The sequence below is a fragment of the Salmo trutta genome, chromosome 13, assembly GCF_901001165.1.
Source record: "Salmo trutta chromosome 13, fSalTru1.1, whole genome shotgun sequence".
NCBI lineage: Eukaryota > Metazoa > Chordata > Actinopteri > Salmoniformes > Salmonidae > Salmo > Salmo trutta.
In genome coordinates this window covers 90,635,119-90,654,792 of record NC_042969.1, presented here as the reverse complement: position 1 = coordinate 90,654,792, position 19,674 = coordinate 90,635,119, and the positions used below count along the sequence as shown (strand labels likewise).

Genomic DNA, 19,674 nt, shown 5'->3' with positions numbered 1-19,674 from the left:
AGACAGGAGGAGGAGGAGAGGCGGACAGGAGGAGGAGGAGAGGAGGGACAGGGGGAGGAGGAGAAGAGGATAAGGGGAGGAAGAGAAGAGGACAGGGGGAGGAGGAGAGGAGGGACAGGGGGAGGAGGAGGACAGGAGGAGGACAGGAGGAGGACATGAGGAGAAAAGGATAAGGGGAGGAGGAGAAGAGGACAGGGGGAGGAGGAGAGGAGGGACAGGGGGAGGAGGAGGACAGGAAGAGGACAGGAGGAGAAAAGGATAAGGGGAGGAGGAGAAGAGGACAGGGGAAGGAGGAGAGGAGGGACAGGGGGAGGAGGAGAAGAGGATAAGGGGAGGAAGAGAAGAAGACAGTGGGAGGAGGAGAGGAGGGACAGGGGGAGGAGGAGGACAGGAGGAGGACAGGAGAAAAGGATAAGGGGAAGAGGAGAAGAGGACAGGGGGAGGAGGAGAGGAGGGACAGGGGGAGGAGGACAGGAGGAGAAGAGGGACAGGGGGAGGAGGAGGAGAGGAGGACAGGGGGATGAGGAGCACAGGACAGGAGGAGGAGGAGAGGAGGACAGGAAGAGGAGGACAGGGGGAAGAGGAGAGGAGGACGGGGAGGAGGAGGAGGACAGGAGAAGGAGGAGAGGAGGACAGGGGGAGGAGGTGAGGAGGACAGGGAGAGAAGGAGGACAGGGAGCAGGAGAGGAGGACAGGAGGACGACAGAAGGAGAAGAGGAAGACAGGAGGAGAACAGGAGGAGAAGAGGACAGGAGGGGGACAGGAGGAGGACAGGAGGTGGAGAGGACAGGAGGAGAAGAGGACAGGAGATTTAGAGGACAGGAGGAGGACAGGAGGAGGACAGGAGGAGGACAGGAGGAGAAGAGGACAGGAGGAGGAGAACAGGAGGAGAAGAGGACAGGAGGAGGACAGGAGGAGGTAGAGAAGAGGACAGGAGGAGGAGAGGTGAGGAGGAGGAGGAGGGGAGGAGGACAGGAGGAGGAGGAGGAGGACAGGAGGAGGAGAGGAGGACAGGAGGAGGACAGGAGGGGAAGAGGACAGGAGGAGAAGAGGACAGGAGGAGGAGGAGGACAGGAGGAGGAGGAGGACAGGAGGAGGACAGGAGGACAGGAGAAGGACAGGAGGGGAAGAGGACAGGAGGAGAGGAGGACAGGTGGAAGAGGAGGAGGAGGACAGGAGGAGGAAGACAGGAGGAGAAGAGGGACAGGGGGAGGAGGAGGAGAGGAGGACAGGGGGATGAGGAGCACAGGACAGGAGGAGGAGGAGAGGAGGACAGGAAGAGGAGGACAGGGGGAAGAGGAGAGGAGGACGGGGAGGAGGAGGAGGACAGGAGAAGGAGGAGGAGAAGAGGATAAGGGGAGGAAGAGAAGAAGACAGTGGGAGGAGGAGAGGAGGGACAGGGGGAGGAGGAGGACAGGAGGAGGACAGGAGAAAAGGATAAGGGGAAGAGGAGAAGAGGACAGGGGGAGGAGGAGAGGAGGGACAGGGGGAGGAGGACAGGAGGAGAAGAGGGACAGGGGGAGGAGGAGGAGAGGAGGACAGGGGGATGAGGAGCACAGGACAGGAGGAGGAGGAGAGGAGGACAGGAAGAGGAGGACAGGGGGAAGAGGAGAGGAGGACGGGGAGGAGGAGGAGGACAGGAGAAGGAGGAGAGGAGGACAGGGGGAGGAGGTGAGGAGGACAGGGAGAGAAGGAGGACAGGGAGCAGGAGAGGAGGACAGGAGGACGACAGAAGGAGAAGAGGAAGACAGGAGGAGAACAGGAGGAGAAGAGGACAGGAGGGGGACAGGAGGAGGACAGGAGGTGGAGAGGACAGGAGGAGAAGAGGACAGGAGGATTAGAGGACAGGAGGAGGACAGGAGGAGGCCAGGAGGAGAAGAGGACAGGAGGAGGAGAACAGGAGGAGAAGAGGACAGGAGGAGGACAGGAGGAGGTAGAGAAGAGGACAGGAGGAGGAGAGGTGAGGAGGAGGAGGAGGAGAGGAGGACAGGAGGAGGAGGAGGAGGACAGGAGGAGGAGAGGAGGACAGGAGGAGGACAGGAGGGGAAGAGGACAGGAGGAGAAGAGGACAGGAGGAGGAGGAGAGGAGGACAGGAAGAAGAGGACAGGAGGAGGAGGAGGAGAGGAGGACGGGGAGGAGGAGGAGGACAGGAGAAGGAGGAGAGGAGGACAGGGGGAGGAGGTGAGGAGGACAGGGAGAGAAGGAGGACAGGGAGCAGGAGAGGAGGACAGGAGGACGACAGAAGGAGAAGAGGAAGACAGGAGGAGAACAGGAGGAGAAGAGGACAGGAGGGGGACAGGAGGAGGACAGGAGGTGGAGAGGACAGGAGGAGAAGAGGACAGGAGGATTAGAGGACAGGAGGAGGACAGGAGGAGGACAGGAGGAGAAGAGGACAGGAGGAGAAGAGGACAGGAGGAGGACAGGAGGAGGTAGAGAAGAGGACAGGAGGAGGAGAGGTGAGGAGGAGGAGGAGGGGAGGAGGACAGGAGGATGAGGAGGAGGACAGGAGGAGGAGAGGAGGACAGGAGGAGGACAGGAGGGGAAGAGGACAGGAGGAGAAGAGGACAGGAGGAGGAGGAGGACAGGAGGAGGAGGAGGACAGGAGGAGGACAGGAGGACAGGAGAAGGACAGGAGGGGAAGAGGACAGGAGGAGAGGAGGACAGGTGGAAGAGGAGGAGGAGGACAGGAGGAGGAGGACAGGAGGAGGGATTTGTTTGAATAGAACCAAGTATTGGCCTGTTTGAATGTCTCAGCAGGTCACTATTTTGTCTCCTGCTGCATCACCCATGGAGGTTAAATTAAAACCTGTTTGGGCTAGGGGGCAGTATTGAGAATTTTGGAAAAAAATATGTGCCCATTTTTAACTGCCTCCTACACCAACTCAGAAGCTAGAATATGCATATTATTGTTCAGGTTTGGATAGAAAACACTCTGAATTTTCTAAAACAGTTTGAATGGTGTCTGTAAGTATAACAAAACTCATATTGCAGGCAAAAACCTGTGAAAAATAGATTTTAAAAAATGAGAATTTTGTGACTGTACTATTTAGTGTCATTGTTTTATAGATACCATAGTGAGAAAGGATTCAGTTCGCAACTCCTACTGCTTCCACTAGATGTCAACGATCTTTAGAAAGTTGTTGGAAGCATCTGTGATTAATACAGACCGAATTAGAATGCTTGCAAGTTGACACGTCATCACTTCATTTTTTGCGCCTGCGCATAAATCTGAGAAGAGTGTCTTTGTCATAATCGTTTATTCTAGACACTTGATAGGTTGTGTGAAAATATTACTGATGTTTACTGATGTTTCACGTTAAAAAATGGACCAAAAGATTAATGCTAAACAACGTTTGACATGTTTGAACAAACGTAAATAGATTATTTACTAGTTTTTTTTTAGCTTTTCGGCGTGACTTTACACTGCCCACCTCATTTTGTGGGAGCCTACTGAACGCTAACTATTTGGACATAAATTATGAACTTTGTCAAAAGAAACCACATTTGTTCTGGACCTGGGATCGCTGGCAGCGCCTTCTGATGGAGATAATCAAAGGTAAGGGGATATTTAGAATGTTATTATCGATATTAGATGATGCTAATGCTAACGGTATAGCTTACCTTAGCTTAGCTTATAGCTTAGCTTGCTGTTGTTAGCATAGTACCCAGTTTATTGCAAAATGTGATTTCCCAGTAAAGTTATTTTGAGATCTGGCCATTCGGTAGCAATTACGAGATGATAATATATTATTCTTTGAATGACAATATTATAATTTACCAATGTTTTCGAATAGTAATTCCGTGATTTGTAATGCTGGATTCACTGGGAGCATTCGAGCCGAAAAAAATTCTGAATTTCACCGCGACTGTAAATGCTGTTTTTGGATATAAATATGAACTTGATGGAACTAAAAATGCATGTATTGTATAACATAATGTCCTATGAGTGTCATCTGATGCAGATTGTCAAAGGTAAGTGCATAATTCTAGCTAGTTTTCTGTCTGTTGATGCCCTTCTTTGAATTGGCTAAACATTACACGCAGCTATTGTCAATGTACTCTCCTCACATAACCTAACTTTATGCATTCTCCGTAAAGCCTCTGAAAATCGGACAGCGTGGTTAGATTTAGGAGATATATCTTTCAAATGGAGGAAAATAGTTGATTATTTGATTATTTGAAATGATTACTCTTGCAGTTTTGAATTCCCCGCCATGGTCACATGACAATGAATCCCAATACCGGGATAAGATCCTGCCCCCTGGCCTCAACAGGTTTTAACAAGCTCTCACTCACAGAGCATGGCTCTGTTAGTGAAAAGATGAGATGGGCTTCCGTCCTTGAGCTACACTCTAATGTCTGAATCTGACTCCACCATGATGTATTCTCCACCGTTCAGTTTACTTATTAAACCCACCACGCCACACGGCTCGCTCACAGTCCTCTCAATAGACACGAGAATCACACAGGAATCCAATGGAGCTCAATGACACCCTAATCATTTCCTAAATTCTATTAACTCACTCGTGTGCAGTGATTTGATGGTTTGATGGTTTCATACACCTCGGTTTTAATGACTGACTGACTGCTGTGGAGCAGAGCCTATTAAGGGCCATACAGACCAGACAGGGAAGCGTATTTCACGCTGTTCATCCAGACTAAAAAAAAAACAATCCTCCCCTACTGGTTAGCTGGTTCCCATAGCAACACAGAATGCATATTAAATATTAATATCCCTCCTCGGAATGCAAATGTAACGTTCAATCCGACCCTTTATGGACCCTTCTCTGAGATACACTGCGTTGGTTTTCATTGGCCAGCACCAGCTGTCAGGCGAGGTTGTTTACAGCTGGTTTCTCACAGCTCCTCCTGTCCTCTCCTTCAGACTATTTGGAGTGTGTGTTTGTATGTGTTGCACCACTTGCAGATTACATATACTTCAGATGAAGCTGCTGAGGTAAGCATATGTTTGACAGTTTGAAACCGGAGAATGGTCCACATCCACACCATCACACAATCATAAAGTAATTGAAACCCTAATTCGTGTTCATTTCAAGTCCAAATTTGCAAGCCTGTGCACCCTCCAGGCCTCCCACTTCTTATGTTGTGTTTTAACTTTGAATGAAAACAAGGGGGTTGAGCCCTGTGCCACTTTGGCCTGGCCTTCTGGGCTAGGTGTGTCTTTGGTTGAGCCCTGAGCCGCATGGTACTGACCTTCTGGGCAAGGTGTGTCTTTCCGCTATATCCCGCCCACTCGAACAATGCTGTTGGAGCATGGCTCCGTTTGCTGGAGAAAAGGGATAGTCACTTCCATGCTACAGAAACAAATATATAGCAGACGAAGCCAACAAGCTAGCTAAATTGTTTGCAGATCAACTGTCCCGGTAGCAGGGACAACGTTTTCAGAAATGTTTGACAGAAACAAACATCATCCTCAGTTCTTGGATCTGCGTCAACTCGACCCCAGAAGAGAAGTAGGATCTGGTGTTGTGCTGTAACCAGTGTTACATGTGTCATGCTCATGTAGCCATCCTATGGCTTGATGACCCATGATACACCAATATGTCATGCAGATGAGCCATTATTTACTTGACTGACAACGTTGGATATTCATTTAGACATTCAAGTTGGGGCAGTTCACACTATGTAGGAATCAATGCCATACTATATATATATATATATATATATATATATATATATATATATATACACAGTATAGGCAATGTGCTGATCAGGCAAACACAGCTTCATGTAGCTATTTTGATCAATTATCAACCAAATCATTATTGAATCACGAGCATAACAAAACACTCCATACCAAGTATTACCTCTATTTTGGTGTTGATTTTTCCACAACCAGAACTTGTACAGCTTCAGGTTCCCTCTAAATCAGACTGTCTCCAACAGTATCTCAGGTTCCCTCTAGATCAGACTGTCTCCACCAGTATCTCAGGTTCCCTCTAGATCAGACTGTCTCCACCAGTATCTCAGGTTCCCTCTAGATCAGACTGTCTCCACCAGTATCTCAGGTTCCCTCTAAATCAGACTGTCTCCTCCAGTATCTCAGGTTCCCTCTAGATCAGACTGTCTCCATCAGTATCTCAGGTTCCCTGTAGATCAGACTGTCTCCACCAGTATCTCAGGTTCCCTGTAGATCAGACTGTCTCCACCAGTATCTCAGGTTCCCTCTAAATCAGACTGTCTCCAACAGTATCTCAGGTTCCCTCTAGATGAGACTGTCTCCACCAGTATCTCAGGTTCCCTCTAGATCAGACTGTCTCCACCAGTATCTCAGGTTCCCTGTAGATCAGACTGTCTCCACCAGTATCTCAGGTTCCCTGTAGATCAGACTGTCTCCACCAGTATCTCAGGTTCCCTGTAGATCAGACTGTCTCCACCAGTATCTCAGGTTCCCTCTAGATCAGACTGTCTCCACCAGTATCTCAGGTTCCCTCTAAATCAGACTGTCTCCACCAGTATCTCAGGTTCCCTCTAAATCAGACTGTCTCCACCAGTATCTCAGGTTCCCTCTAGATCAGACTGTCTCCACCAGTATCTCAGGTTCCCTGTAGATCAGACTGTCTCCACCAGTATCTCAGGTTCCCTCTAGATCAGACTGTCTCCACCAGTATCTCAGGTTCCCTCTAGATCAGACTGTCTCCACCAGTATCTCAGGTTCCCTCTAAATCAGACTGTCTCCACCAGTATCTCAGGTTCCCTCTAAATCAGACTGTCTCCTCCAGTATCTCAGGTTCCCTCTAGATCAGACAGTCTCCACCAGTATCTCAGGTTCCCTCTAGATCAGACTGTCTCCACCAGTATCTCAGGTTCCCTCTAGATCAGACTGTCTCCTCCAGTATCTCAGGTTCCCTCTAGATCAGACTGTCTCCACCAGTATCTCAGGTTCCCTCTAAATCAGACTGTCTCCTCCAGTATCTCAGGTTCCCTGTAGATCAGACTGTCTCCACCAGTATCTCAGGTTGATTCTAAATCAGACTGTCTCCTCCAGTATCTCAGGTTCCCTCTAAATCAGACTGTCTCCACGAGTGTCTAATTGTATTTGTCCCATGCTTGGTAACATCCGGTGTGGACTAACAGGGAAATGCTTACAGGCCCTTCCCAACAATACAGAGAGTTAAAAAATAGAAAAATTAAAGAGAAGTAAAACACACAATAAGAATAGTTATAATAAATACACAATGAGTAACGATAACTTGTATACACAGAGTACCAGTACTGAGTCAATGTGCAGGGGTACGAGGTAATTGACGTCGAAATGTATACAGTGCCTTCGGAAAGTATTCGGACCCCTTGACATTTTCCACATTTTGTTACGTTACAAACATATTCTAAAATGGATTAAATAAAAAATGTCCTCAGCAATCTACACACAATACCCCATAATGACAAAGCGAAAACAGGTTTTTAGAAATGTTTGCAAATGTATAAAATAAAAAACATAAAATACCTTATTTACGTAAGTATTCAGACCCTCTGCAATGAGTCTCGAAATTGAGCTCAGGTTCTGAATCCGATCTAACATCTCTGGAGAATCCTGAAAATAGCTGCGCAGCGACGCTCCCCATCCAACCTGACAGCTTGAGAGGATCTGCAGAGCAGAATGGGAGAAACTCTCCAAATACAGGTGTGCCAAGCTTGTAGCGTCATACCCAAGAAGACTAGAAGCTGTAATCGCTGCCAAAGGTGCATCAACAAAGTACTGAGTAAAGGGTCTGAATACTTATGTAAATGTGATATTTCATTATTTTAAATTTTTTTTATAGCAAAAATGTCTAAAAGCCTGTTTTTGCTTTGTCATTATGGTGTAATGTGTGTAGATTGAAGACGGGGGAAAATATGAATCAACTTTAGAATAAGGCTGTAACGTAGCAAAATGTGGACAAGGGATCTGAATTCTTTCCGAAGGCACTCTACATAACTAGGAATAAAGTGGCAGACTGTGCATAGTGGCAGCTGCCAGGACTCTGACTCCCTACCTATAGGCTGTCTCATCGTCGTCGATGGTAACTCCTAACACCATTGTGGCACTGGAAAACTTCCAATCAAATCAAATTGTATTTGTCACATACACATTTTTAGCAGATGTTATTGTGGGTGTAGCAAAATGCTTGTGTTCCCAGCTCCAACTGTGCAGTAGTATCTAACAATTCACAACTGCCACGTCCTGACCAGTATAAGGGTTATTTGTTATTGTAGTTTGGTCAGGACGTGGCAGAGGGTATTTTGTTTATGTGGTTCGGGGTGGTGATTTATGTAGTAGGGTATTTGATTTATTATTTCCGGGTTTTGGTCTATGTTCTATGTTTTGTATTTCTATGTTCTTTCTGGTTTGTGGTATTTCTATGTGTAGGTTAATGGGGGGTTAGACTCTCAATTGCAGGCAGGTGCTTTCTCGTTGCCTCTGATTGAGAGTCCTATATATGGGTAATTGTTTGGTGTAGTGTTGTGGGAGATTGTTTCTTGTTTTGCATGTGTGAGCATGACAAGACTGTTTTGTTGTCCGTGCGTTCTTCATTTTGTTATTTTGGTGTTCTCTTGATTTAAAATAAATTAACAAGATGAGCATCCACATTCCTGCTGCGTTTTGGTCCTCCATTCCCGACGACAACCGTTACAACAACACACACATCTAAAAGTAAAATAACTTTATTAAGAAATATATAAATATTAGGACGAGCAATGTTGGAGTTGCATTGACTAAATACAGTAGAATAGAATACAGTATATACATATGAAATGAGTAAAGCAGTATGTAAACATTATTAAAGTGGCCAGTGATTCCATTATTAAAGTGACCAGTGATTCCATGTCTATGAATATAGGGCAGCAGCCTCTAAGGTGCAGGTTTGATTAACTGGGTGGTAGCATTGACTAAAATACAGTAGAATAGAATACAGTATATATATTTTAATTTTATTTAACCTTTATTCATACAGGTTTTTCTCAATGAGATAATATCTCTATTCCAAGAGAGACAGCATCAGGGGGAACAACGTTTCAGACAAAACAACTTACATACACTAACACAACATTAAACAAAACTATAAACACACATACAGTACAACAATTACATATTACGTAAAAAAACACGAATGTCATAACTTAAAAACAGCTGTCCTAAAAACAATTACACTCTTCTATGATATTTACATCGATCAGGTGTTTAAACTCCACCAACGAAACTAGATCATCACATTTTTAAATGTTCAGGAGAGAATTCCAGGACCACGGAGCTGAGTAACTAAAACTATTTCTACCATGACCTGTTCTAATTCTTGGTACTGTTAAAAGCGAATGAGAATGGGACCGTAATTTATATTTATTTACTGACCTGATTAAAAAATAACAGAGATAAAGTGGCATTTTACCCAATATGGCCTTTTAAATCAGTGTAAACTCAAATCAAATCAAATTTATTTATATAGCCCTTCGTACATCAGCTGATATCTCAAAGTGCTGTACAGAAACCCAGCCTAAAACCCCAAACAGCAAGCAATGCATGTGAAAGAAGCACGGTGGCTAGGAAACCAGTGTTTAAGACTACGCAAGGTCAATGACGACCAGCCAACAGCGCTGTAGAGATCACAATGATGTGTTAGACGTTTCTGATTTGTAATGAACCTGAGGGCTGCATGATACACTGAATCAAGTGTTCTCAGGGTAGTGGCTGAGGCCTGCATATATATGACATCACTAAAATCTAAAACCAACAGTAATGTACATCGTACCAGCTCCTTCCTGGCCTCTAGAGAAAAACAAGCCTTATGCCGGTAATAAAAACCTATTCTCAGCCTTAGCTTCCTTATCAAGTTCTCTACATGCACAGTGAACCCACACACCCAAATATTTGTACACTTTAACTTGCTCTATAGTATGTCCAGCCAATGTAGCAATGACATGATTAGTAACATGCTTGGCATTTGAAAATACCATGCCTTTTGTTTTACCCGAATTCAGAACCAGCTTCAAATCATACAGATTCTGTTGTATGGTGTTAAATGCTCTTTGGGCATTTTCAAAAGCTAAAGATAAACTACTACCACATGAATAAAGAACAGTATCATCTGCATACAAATGAACATCCGCTGTTTCAATAAGATCCCCAATGTTGTTGATTTTCAAAATGAACAACAGTGTGCCCAAAATAGAACCTTGTGGAACACCTGAGCACACCTCTATGGACTCAGATTTACAACCATCTGCCATTACACATTGTGCGATTTGATAGGTAATTTATAAACCTGTCTAGAGCGTGACCAGTAATTCCACAACATGTTAAACTTTGCACCAACACAGCATGGTCCACGGTGTCAAATGCCTTTGACAAATCAATAAAGACAGACACATAATGTAACTTCTTGACAAAAGAGCACGGTGAATGTCATTTAAACCCTTCAGTGTTGCTGAAACAGAGCTGTGGCCAGACCTAAAGCTGATTGCATTCCATTTAAGATGTTGTTTTCTTGGAAGTAGGTCTTTAGCTGCCTACTAACTAAGGACTCCAGTACCTTAGACAGTACAGACAGCGTTGATATGGGAAGATAGTTGTAGCGAAGGATCTCCACCTTCCAGGAGAGGCAGTACAAAAGCAGATTTCCATAACTTGGGGATTTACTTAACATCAAGTGAGAGATTAAAAATACATGTTAAGGGGGAGCAATGATTTCTGCAACTAGGTGTAGGAAGCAGGGGTCTAGTTCATCAGGGCCAGGGGATATCTTTCTATCAATTTATTTCAGGGTTTTACACACTTCTGAAACAGAGAAGGATGAGAAGGAGAACCTGGTGAAGGAGTGTCCAGGGGTGTCAGGGGGATCATACCTTTAAGCTCTTCAAATAAACTGTCTGCATCTAGAGAATGTTGATTTAATGTGCATAGTTCTCACGTGCATTCACGGAGCAAGCGTGTGGTTTCTCCCAAAACACGAGGGAGAAACAGTCATATATTTCCTCATTCACAGAGCAATGGGCTCTTAAAGTATTGCCAACATTTGTAAAAGCCAAGTGTAGACAACAGCAAATTCAGCAACAGCAGCATGTTCATGTATTGCCCTATCAATTAACATGAGAGAAAAGCACATACAAATTTAACAGAACAATCTAAGATATGTAGCCAAAGCAACGCTTAACCCTCATTAAATGAGCTACGACTTCAAATAAAAAACATTCCTAAATAATAATTCAAACATAGCGAGAATCACGAATCAACTGGTCATCCCTACTGCCTCTGATCTGTCCAACAGCAGATCAGTATAGGTCATCCCTACTGCCTCTGATCTGTCCAACAGCAGATCAGTATAGGTCATCCCTACTGCCTCTGATCTGTCCAACAGCAGATCAGTATAGGTCATCCCTACTGCCTCTGATCTGTCCAACAGCAGATCAGTATAAAAGTCTGTGATGTATGCGTATGATGTAGGCGAGCAAAGCTCTGGAGAGAGAGAATGGTGAGGGCACCTGTACCAGCCTGGGGGGGGCACCTGTACCAGCCTGGGGGGGGGGCACCTGTACCAGCCTGGGAAAGACAGACCAGGGCAGGGGTGGGCACCTGTACCAGCCTGGGAGAGACAGACCAGGGCAGGGGGGCACCTGTACCAGCCTGGGAGAGACAGACCAGGGCAGGGGGGGCACCTGTACCAGACTGGGAGAGACAGACCAGGGGTGGGGGGGGACACCTGTACCAGCCTGGGAAAGACAGACCAGGGCAGGGGGAACACCTGTACCAGCCTGGGAGAGACAGACCAGGGCATGGGGGGGGGGCTCCTGTGACATCAGGAGCTGTAGGTGTCCTGGAGGGCAGGTAGTTTGGCCCCGAAGATGTGTCCTGGAGAGCTCTGCTATTGTGGACGCTGCAGTTGCCGTACCAGGCGGTGATACAGCCTGACAGGATGCTCTCAATTGTGAATCTTGTACATGTTGGTAAGGGTCTTAAGGGCAAAGCAAAAAATGTTCAGCCTCCTGAGGCTGAAGAGGCACTGTTGCACCTTCTTCACCGCACTGTCAGTGATGTGTACGCCGAGGAACTTAGGGGCGTGCTCCATCTGTTGTTTCCTGAAGTCCTTGATCAGCTCCATTTAGTTGACGTTGAGGGAGATGTTACTTTCCTGGCACCACCCCGCCAGGGCTCTCACCTCCTCCCTGTAGGCTGTCTCATCATTGTATGTAATCAGGCTTACCACTGTTGTGTCGTCTACAAACTTGATGATTGAGTTGGAGGCATGCGTGGCCACACAGTCATGGGTGAACAGAGAGTACAGGAAGAGGCTGAGCACGCACCCTTGTGGGGTACCTGTGTAGAAGATCAGCGAAGTGGAGGTGTTGTTTCGCACCTTCAGCACCTAGGGGCGAACCGTCAGGAAGTCCAGAACCCAGTTGCGCAGGGTGGAGTTCAGAGTGAAGGAGGCTTTGTTGCAAAATAGGAACCTGATTCTAGATTTAATTTTGGTTGGAGATGCTTAATATGAGTCTGGAAGGAGAGTTTACAGTCTAGCCATACACCGAGATGTCCACATATTCTAAGTCAGAACCGTCTGGTGGAGTGATCCTAGTTTGGCAGACGGGTGCAGGCAGCGATCGGTTGAAGAGCATGCATTTCATTTTACGAGCATTTAAGAGCAGTTGGAGGCCACGGAAGGAGTGTTGTATGGCGTTGAAGCTCGTTTGGAGGTTTGTTTTAACACAGTGTCCAAAGAAGGGCCAGATGTATACAGAATGGTGTCGTCTGCGTAGAGGTGGATCAAAGAATCACCCGCAGCAAGAGTGACATCATTGATATATACAGAGAAAAGAGTCGGCCCGAGAATTGAACCCTGTGGCACCCCCATAGAGACTGCCAGAGGTCCGGACAACAGGCCTTCCGATTTGACACACTGAACTCTATCTGAGAAGTAGTTGGTGAACCAGGCGAGGCAGTCATTAGAGAAACCAAGGCGAAATCAGTCTGCCGATAAGAATATGGTGATTGACAGAGTTGAAAGCCTTGGCCAGGTTGATGAAGACGGCTGCACTGTACTGTCTTTTATTGATGGCGGTTATAATATCATTTAGGACCTTGAGAGTGGCTGGGGTGCACCCGTGACCAGCTCGGAACATGGATTGCAAAGTGGAGAAGGTACGGTGGGATTCGAAATGGTCAGTGATCTGTTTGTTAACTTGGTTTTTGAAGACCTTAGAAAGGCAGGGCTGGATGGATATAGGTCTGTATCAGTTTGGGTCTAGAGTGTCTCCCCTTTGAAGAGGGGGATGACCGCGGTCGCTTTCCAACCTTTAGGAATCTCAGACGATACAAAAGAGAGGTTGAACAGTGAATAGTGTTGAGGCTCCATGACCCCAGTCACCTCTGACCGAGGCAGCTCTGCAGACACACAACAACACACTGTCAACATGCACACTCGTTACTACACAGGAATACAACATGGAAATACCTGTGTTGAGGTTGTGTGAGAGGAACTCGGCCTGTAGTTTCTGGTCGTGTGCGAGTGCCAGGGAGAGGGGGGAGGGACAGTCAGCCTGGCCAGTAGAACAGTTTACATCAGCTCCACAGAACACCAGACATAAGGTAGGGGTCCAGATTTTGCAGCTCTTTCAGAACATCAGCTATCTGGATTTTGGTGAAGGAGAAGTGGGGGAGGTTTGGGCAAGTTGCTGTGGGGAGCACAGGGCTGTTGACCGGGTTAGGGGTAGCCAGGTGGAAAGCATGGCCAGCCATAGAAAAATGCTTATTGAAATTCTCAATTATTGTGGATTTATTGATAGTAGCACTGTTTCCTAGCCTCAGTGCAGTGGGCAGCTGGGAGGAGGTGCTCTTATTCTCCATGGACTTTACAGTGTCCCAGAACTTTTTTGAATTTGTACAGGATGCAAATTTCTGTTAGAAAAAGCTAGCCTTAGCTTTCCTAACTACCTGTGTTCCTAACTTCCCTGAAAAGTTGCATATCACGGGGGCTATTCTATGCTAATGCAGAATGCCACAGGATGTTTTTGTGCTGGTCAAGGGCAGACAGGTCTGGAGTGAACCAAGGGCTATATCCATTCCTAGTACTACATGTTTTGAATGGAGCAAGCTTTTTTAAGATGGTGAGGATGGCACTTTTACAGAATAATCAGGCATCCTCTACTGACGGGATGAGGTCAATGTCATTCCAGGGTACCCCGGCCAGGTCGATTAGAAAGGCCTGTTCGCTGAAGTGTTTTTGTGAGCGTTTGACAGTGATGAGGGGTGTGCGTTTGACCGCAGACCCATTACGGATGCAGGCAATGAGGCATTGATCACTGAGATCTTGGTTGAAAACAGCAGAGGTGTATTTGGAGGGCGAGTTAGTTACGATGATATCTATGAGGGTGCCTGTGTTTGCGGATTTGGGGTTGTACCTGATAGGTTCATTGATAATTTCTGTGAGATTGAGGGCATCAAGCTTAGATTGTAGGATGGCTGGGGTGTTAAGCACGTCCTAGTTTAGGTCACCTAGCAGCACAAGCTCAGAAGATAGATGGGGGGCAATCAATTCACATATGGTGTCCAGGGCACAGGTGGGGGCAGAGGATGGTCTACAGCAAGCGGCAACGGTGAGAGACTTGTTTCTGAAAGGTGAATTTTTAGAAGTAGAAGCTCGAATTGTTTTGGTACAGGCCTGGATAGTAAGACAGAACTCTGTGGGCTATCTCTGCAGTAGATTGCAACACCGCCCCCTTTGGCAGTTCTATCTTGACGGAAAATGTTATAGTTAGGGATGGAAATTTCAGGGTTTTTGGTGGTTTTCCTAAGACAGGATTGAGACACCCCTAACCTCTCTAGGGCAGGCGGGACGAATTCGTCCCACCTACGTAACAGGCAGTTGAATCCTGTGGCGCGATTTTCAAATACCTTTGAAATGCTATTACTTCAATTTCTCAAACATATGACTATTTTACAGCTATTTAAAGACAAGACTCTCGTTAATCTAACCACACTGTCCGATTTCAAAAAGGCTTTACAACGAAAGCAAAACATTAGATTATGTCAGCAGAGTACCCAGCCAGAAATAATCAGACACCCATTTTTCAAGCTAGCATATAATGTCACAAAAACCCAGAAGACAGCTAAATGCAGCACTAACCTTTGATGATCTTCATCAGATGACACACCTAGGACATTATGTTATACAATACATGCATGTTTTGTTCAATCAAGTTCATATTTATATCAAAACCAGCTTTTTACATTACCATGTGACGTTCAGAACTAGCATACCCCCCGCAAACTTCCGGGGAATTTACTAACAATTTACTAAATTACTCACGATAAACGTTCACAAAAAGCATAACAATTATTTTAAGAATTATAGATACATTACTCCTCTATGCACTCGATATGTCCGATTTTAAAATAGCTTTTCGGTGAAAGCACATTTTGCAATATTCTAAGTAGATAGCCCGGCATCACAGGGCTAGCTATTTAGACACCCACCAAGTTTAGCCTTCACCAAAGTCAGATTTACTATTAGAAAAGTTTGATTACCTTTCCTGTTCTTCGTCAGAATGCACTCCCAGGACTTATACTTCAATAACAAATGTAGGTTTGGTCCAAAATAATCCATAGTTATGTTCCATCAGCGGCGTTTTGTTCGTGCGTTCAAGACACTATCCCAATGGTAAATAACGGTCACCCGCACGGCGCATTTCGTGACAAAAGATTTCTAAATATTTCATTACCGTACTTCGAAGCATGTCAACCGCTGTTTAAAATCAATTTTTATGCCATTTTTCTCATAAAAAAGCGATAATATTCCGACCGGGAATCTGCAATTAGGTAAACAGCCGAAAGAAAATACAGCACGGGGTCGAATCGGGCACGCGCCTAATTCCTTTGTCCTCTGATCGGCCACTTGGCAAAGGCGATTTATGTGTTTCAGCCTGAGGCTGCCTCGACATCGTTCAGGTTTTTCCCGGGCTTTGAGAGCCTATTGGAGCCGTAGAAAGTGTCACGTTACAGCTAAGATCCTGACTCTTCAATAAACAGAAGCAAGAACAACAACACCTTGTCAGACAGGCCACTTCCTGCATGAAATCTTCTCAGGTTTTTGCCTGCCATATGAGTTCTGTTATACTCACAGACACCATTCAAACAGTTTTAGAAACTTTAGGGTGTTTTCTATCCAAAGCCAATAATTATATGCATATTCTAGTTACTGGGCAGGAGTAGTAACCAGATTAAATCGGGTACGTTTTTTATCCGGCCGTGTAAATACTGCCCCCTACCCCCAACAGGCTAAGACATCTGGGTTGGCAGAATGTGCTAAAGCAGTGAATAAAGCAAACTTAGAGAGTAGGCTTCTGATGTTAACATGCGTGAAACCAAGGCTTTTATAGTTACAGAAGTCAACAATTGAGAGCACCTGGGGAGTAGGAGTGGAGCTAGGCACTGCAGGACCTGGATTAACCTCTATATCACCAGAGGAACAGAGGAGAAGTAGGATAAGGGTACGGCTAAAGGCTATAAGAACTGTCCGTCTAGCACATTCGGAACAGAGAGTAAAGGGAGCAGGTTTCTGGGCACGATAGCATAGATTCAAGGCATAATGTACAGACAAAGGTATGGTAGGAAGAGAGTACATTGGAGGTAAACCTAGGCATTGCGTAATGATGAGAGAGATCTAGTCTCTAGAGACGTTTAAACCAGGTGATGTCATCGCATATGTGGGAGGTGGAACAACATGATTGGTTAAGGCATATTGAGCAGGGCTAGAGGCTCTACAGTGAAATAAGACAGTAATCACTAACCAGGACAGTAATGGTCAAGTCATATTGATATTAGGGAGAGGCATGCGTAGCCAAGTGATCGTATGGATCCAGTGAGTGTTTGGGCTGGCTGGGGACATGGCGATTCAGACAGTTAGCAGGCCGGGGCTAGCAAGCTAGCATAAGGGCCTTAGAGGAACGTCGCGATGGGGGAAAGTCTGTGTACCCAAATGTACCCAATGCATATTCTAGTTTTTGGGCCAGAGTAGTAACCAGTTTAATTTGGGTACATTTTTCATCCGGCCGTGAAAATGTGGGTTCTGGTAGTCTTTGATAGTTGATTCTAAGATTTGTATTTGATCATGTACAGTTGAAGTCTGAAGTTTACATACACTTAGGATGGAGTCATTAAAACAGTTTTTTCAACCACTCCACACATTTCTTCTTAAAGTTTTGGCAAGTTGGTAAGGACATCTACTTTGTGTATGACACAAGTAATCTTTCCAATAATTGTTTACAGACAGATTATTTCACTTATAATTCACTGTATCACAATTCCAGTGGATCAGAAATGTACATACACTAAGTTGACTGTGCCTTTAAACAGCTTGGAAAATTCCAGAAAATGATGTCATGGCTATAGTAGCTTCTGATAGGCTAATTGACATCATTTGAATCAATTGGAGGTGTACCTGTGGATGTATTTCAAGGCCTACCTTCAAACTCAGTGCTTCTTTGCTTGACATCATGGGAAAATCAAAAGAAATCAGCGAAGACCTCAGAAAAAAATTGTAGACACCACAAGTCTGGTTCATCCTTGGGAGCAATTTCCAAATGCCTGAAGGTACCACGTTCATCTGTACAAACAATAGTATGCATGTATAAACACCATGGACCACGCAGCCATCATACCGCTCAGGAAGGAGACGCGTTCTATCTCCTAGAGATGAACGTACTTTGTTGCGAAAGTGCAAATCAATCCCAGAACAACAGCAAAGGACCTTGTGAAGATGCTGGAGGAAACAGGTATAAAAGTATCTATGTCCACAGTAAAACAATTCCTATATCGACATAACCTGAAAGGCCGCTCAGCAAGGAAGAAGCCACTGCTCCAAAACCGCCATAAAAAAGCCAGACTACGGTTTGCAACTGCACATGGGGACAAAGATCGTACTTTTTGGAGAAATGTCATCTGGTCTGATGAAACAAAAATAGAACTGTTTGGCCATAATGACCATCGTTATGTTTGGAGGAAAAAGGGGGAGGCTTGCAAGCCGAAGAACACCATCCCATCCGTGAAGCATGGGAGTGGCAGCATCATGTTGTGGGGGGGCTTTGCTGCAGGAGGGACTGGTGCACTTCACAAAGTAGATGGCGTCATGAGGATGGAAAATGATGTGGATATATTGAAGCAACATCTCAAGACATCAGTCAGGAAGTTAAAGCTTGGTCGCAAATGGGTCTTCCAAATGGACAATGACCCCAAGCACACTTCCAAAGTTGTGGCAAATTGGCTTAAGGACAACCAGGTCAAGGTATTGGAGTGGCCATCACAAAGCCCTGACCTCAATCCTATAGAACATTTGTGGGCAGAACTGAAAAAGCGTGTGCAAGCAAGGAGGCCTACAAACCTGACTCAGTTACACCAGCTCTGTCAGGAGGAATGGGCCAAAATTCACGCAACTTATTGTGGGAAGCTTGTGGAAGACTACCCAAAACGTTTGACCCAAGTTAAACAATTTAAAAGGCAATTCAACCAAATACTAATTAAGTGTATGTAAACTTCTGACCCACTGGGAATGTGATGAAAGAAATAAAAGCTGAAATAAATAATTCTCTCTACTATTATTCTGACATTTCACATTCTTAAAATAAAGTGGTGATCCTAACTGACCTAAAACAGGGCATTTTTACTAGGATTAATTGTCAGGAATTGTGAAAAACTGAGTTTAAATGTATTTGGCTAAGGTGTATGTAAACTTCCGACTTCAACTGTATGTGTTTTTGCTGTTTGTTCTTTGTCATAGAGGCAAAAAGGTTGGAGAAGTGGTTTATCCATTCATCTCCATTTTGAATAGATAATGCTTCGTGTTGTTTAGAGTTTTCCAATTTTCCCAGAAGTGGTTAGATTCTATGGATTCTTGTAGTGATGCTCCTTCTTTGTCCGTAGTGTATTTCTGTATTGTTTTTGTGATTCACCATATTGAAGGCTCAGATTTTCTTGGTCTCTATGTTATTTTTTATTTATTTATTTATTTTATTTCACCTTTATTTAACCAGGTAGGCAAGTTGAGAACAAGTTCTCATTTACAATTGCGACCTGGCCAAGATAAAGCAAAGCAGTTCGACAACATACAAAAACACAGAGTTACACATGGAGTAAAACAACATACAATCAATGATGCAGTAGAAAAAAATAAGACTATATACAATGTGAGCAAATGATGTGAGATAATGGAGGTAAAGGCAAAAAAATGCCATGGTGGCAAAGTAAATAAAGTATGGCAAGAAAAAAACACTGGAATGGTAGATTTGTAGTTTGAAGAAAGTTAAAAGTTAAAATATAAATAATATGGTGCAAAGGAGCAAAATAAATAAAATAAATAAATACAGTAGGGGAAAAGGTAGTAGTTTGGGCTCAATTAAAGATGGGCTATGTACAGGTGCAGAGATCTGTGAGCTGCTCTGACAGCTGGTGCTTAAAGCTAGTGAGGGAGATAAGTGTTTCCAGTTTTAGAGATTTTTGTAGTTCGTTCCAATCATTGGCAGCTGAGAACTGGAAGGAGAGACGACCAAAGGAGGAGTTGGCTTTAGGGGTGACCAGAGAGATATACCTGCTGGAGCGCGTGCTACAGGTGGGTGCTGCTATGGTGACCAGTGAGCAGAGATAAGGGGGGAATTTACCTAGCAGGGTCTTGTAGATGACCTGGAGCCAA

The 19,674-nt window shown here is 45.0% G+C and overlaps 1 protein-coding gene across 1 annotated transcript in view; it reads left to right on the top strand.

Moving 5' to 3' along the window:
• The window catches only part of LOC115206740 (contactin-5-like), a 503,383-nt gene that overhangs the window by 408,352 nt on the left and 75,357 nt on the right, over window positions 1-19,674 (top strand). The gene's annotated exons all lie outside the window — the stretch shown is intronic.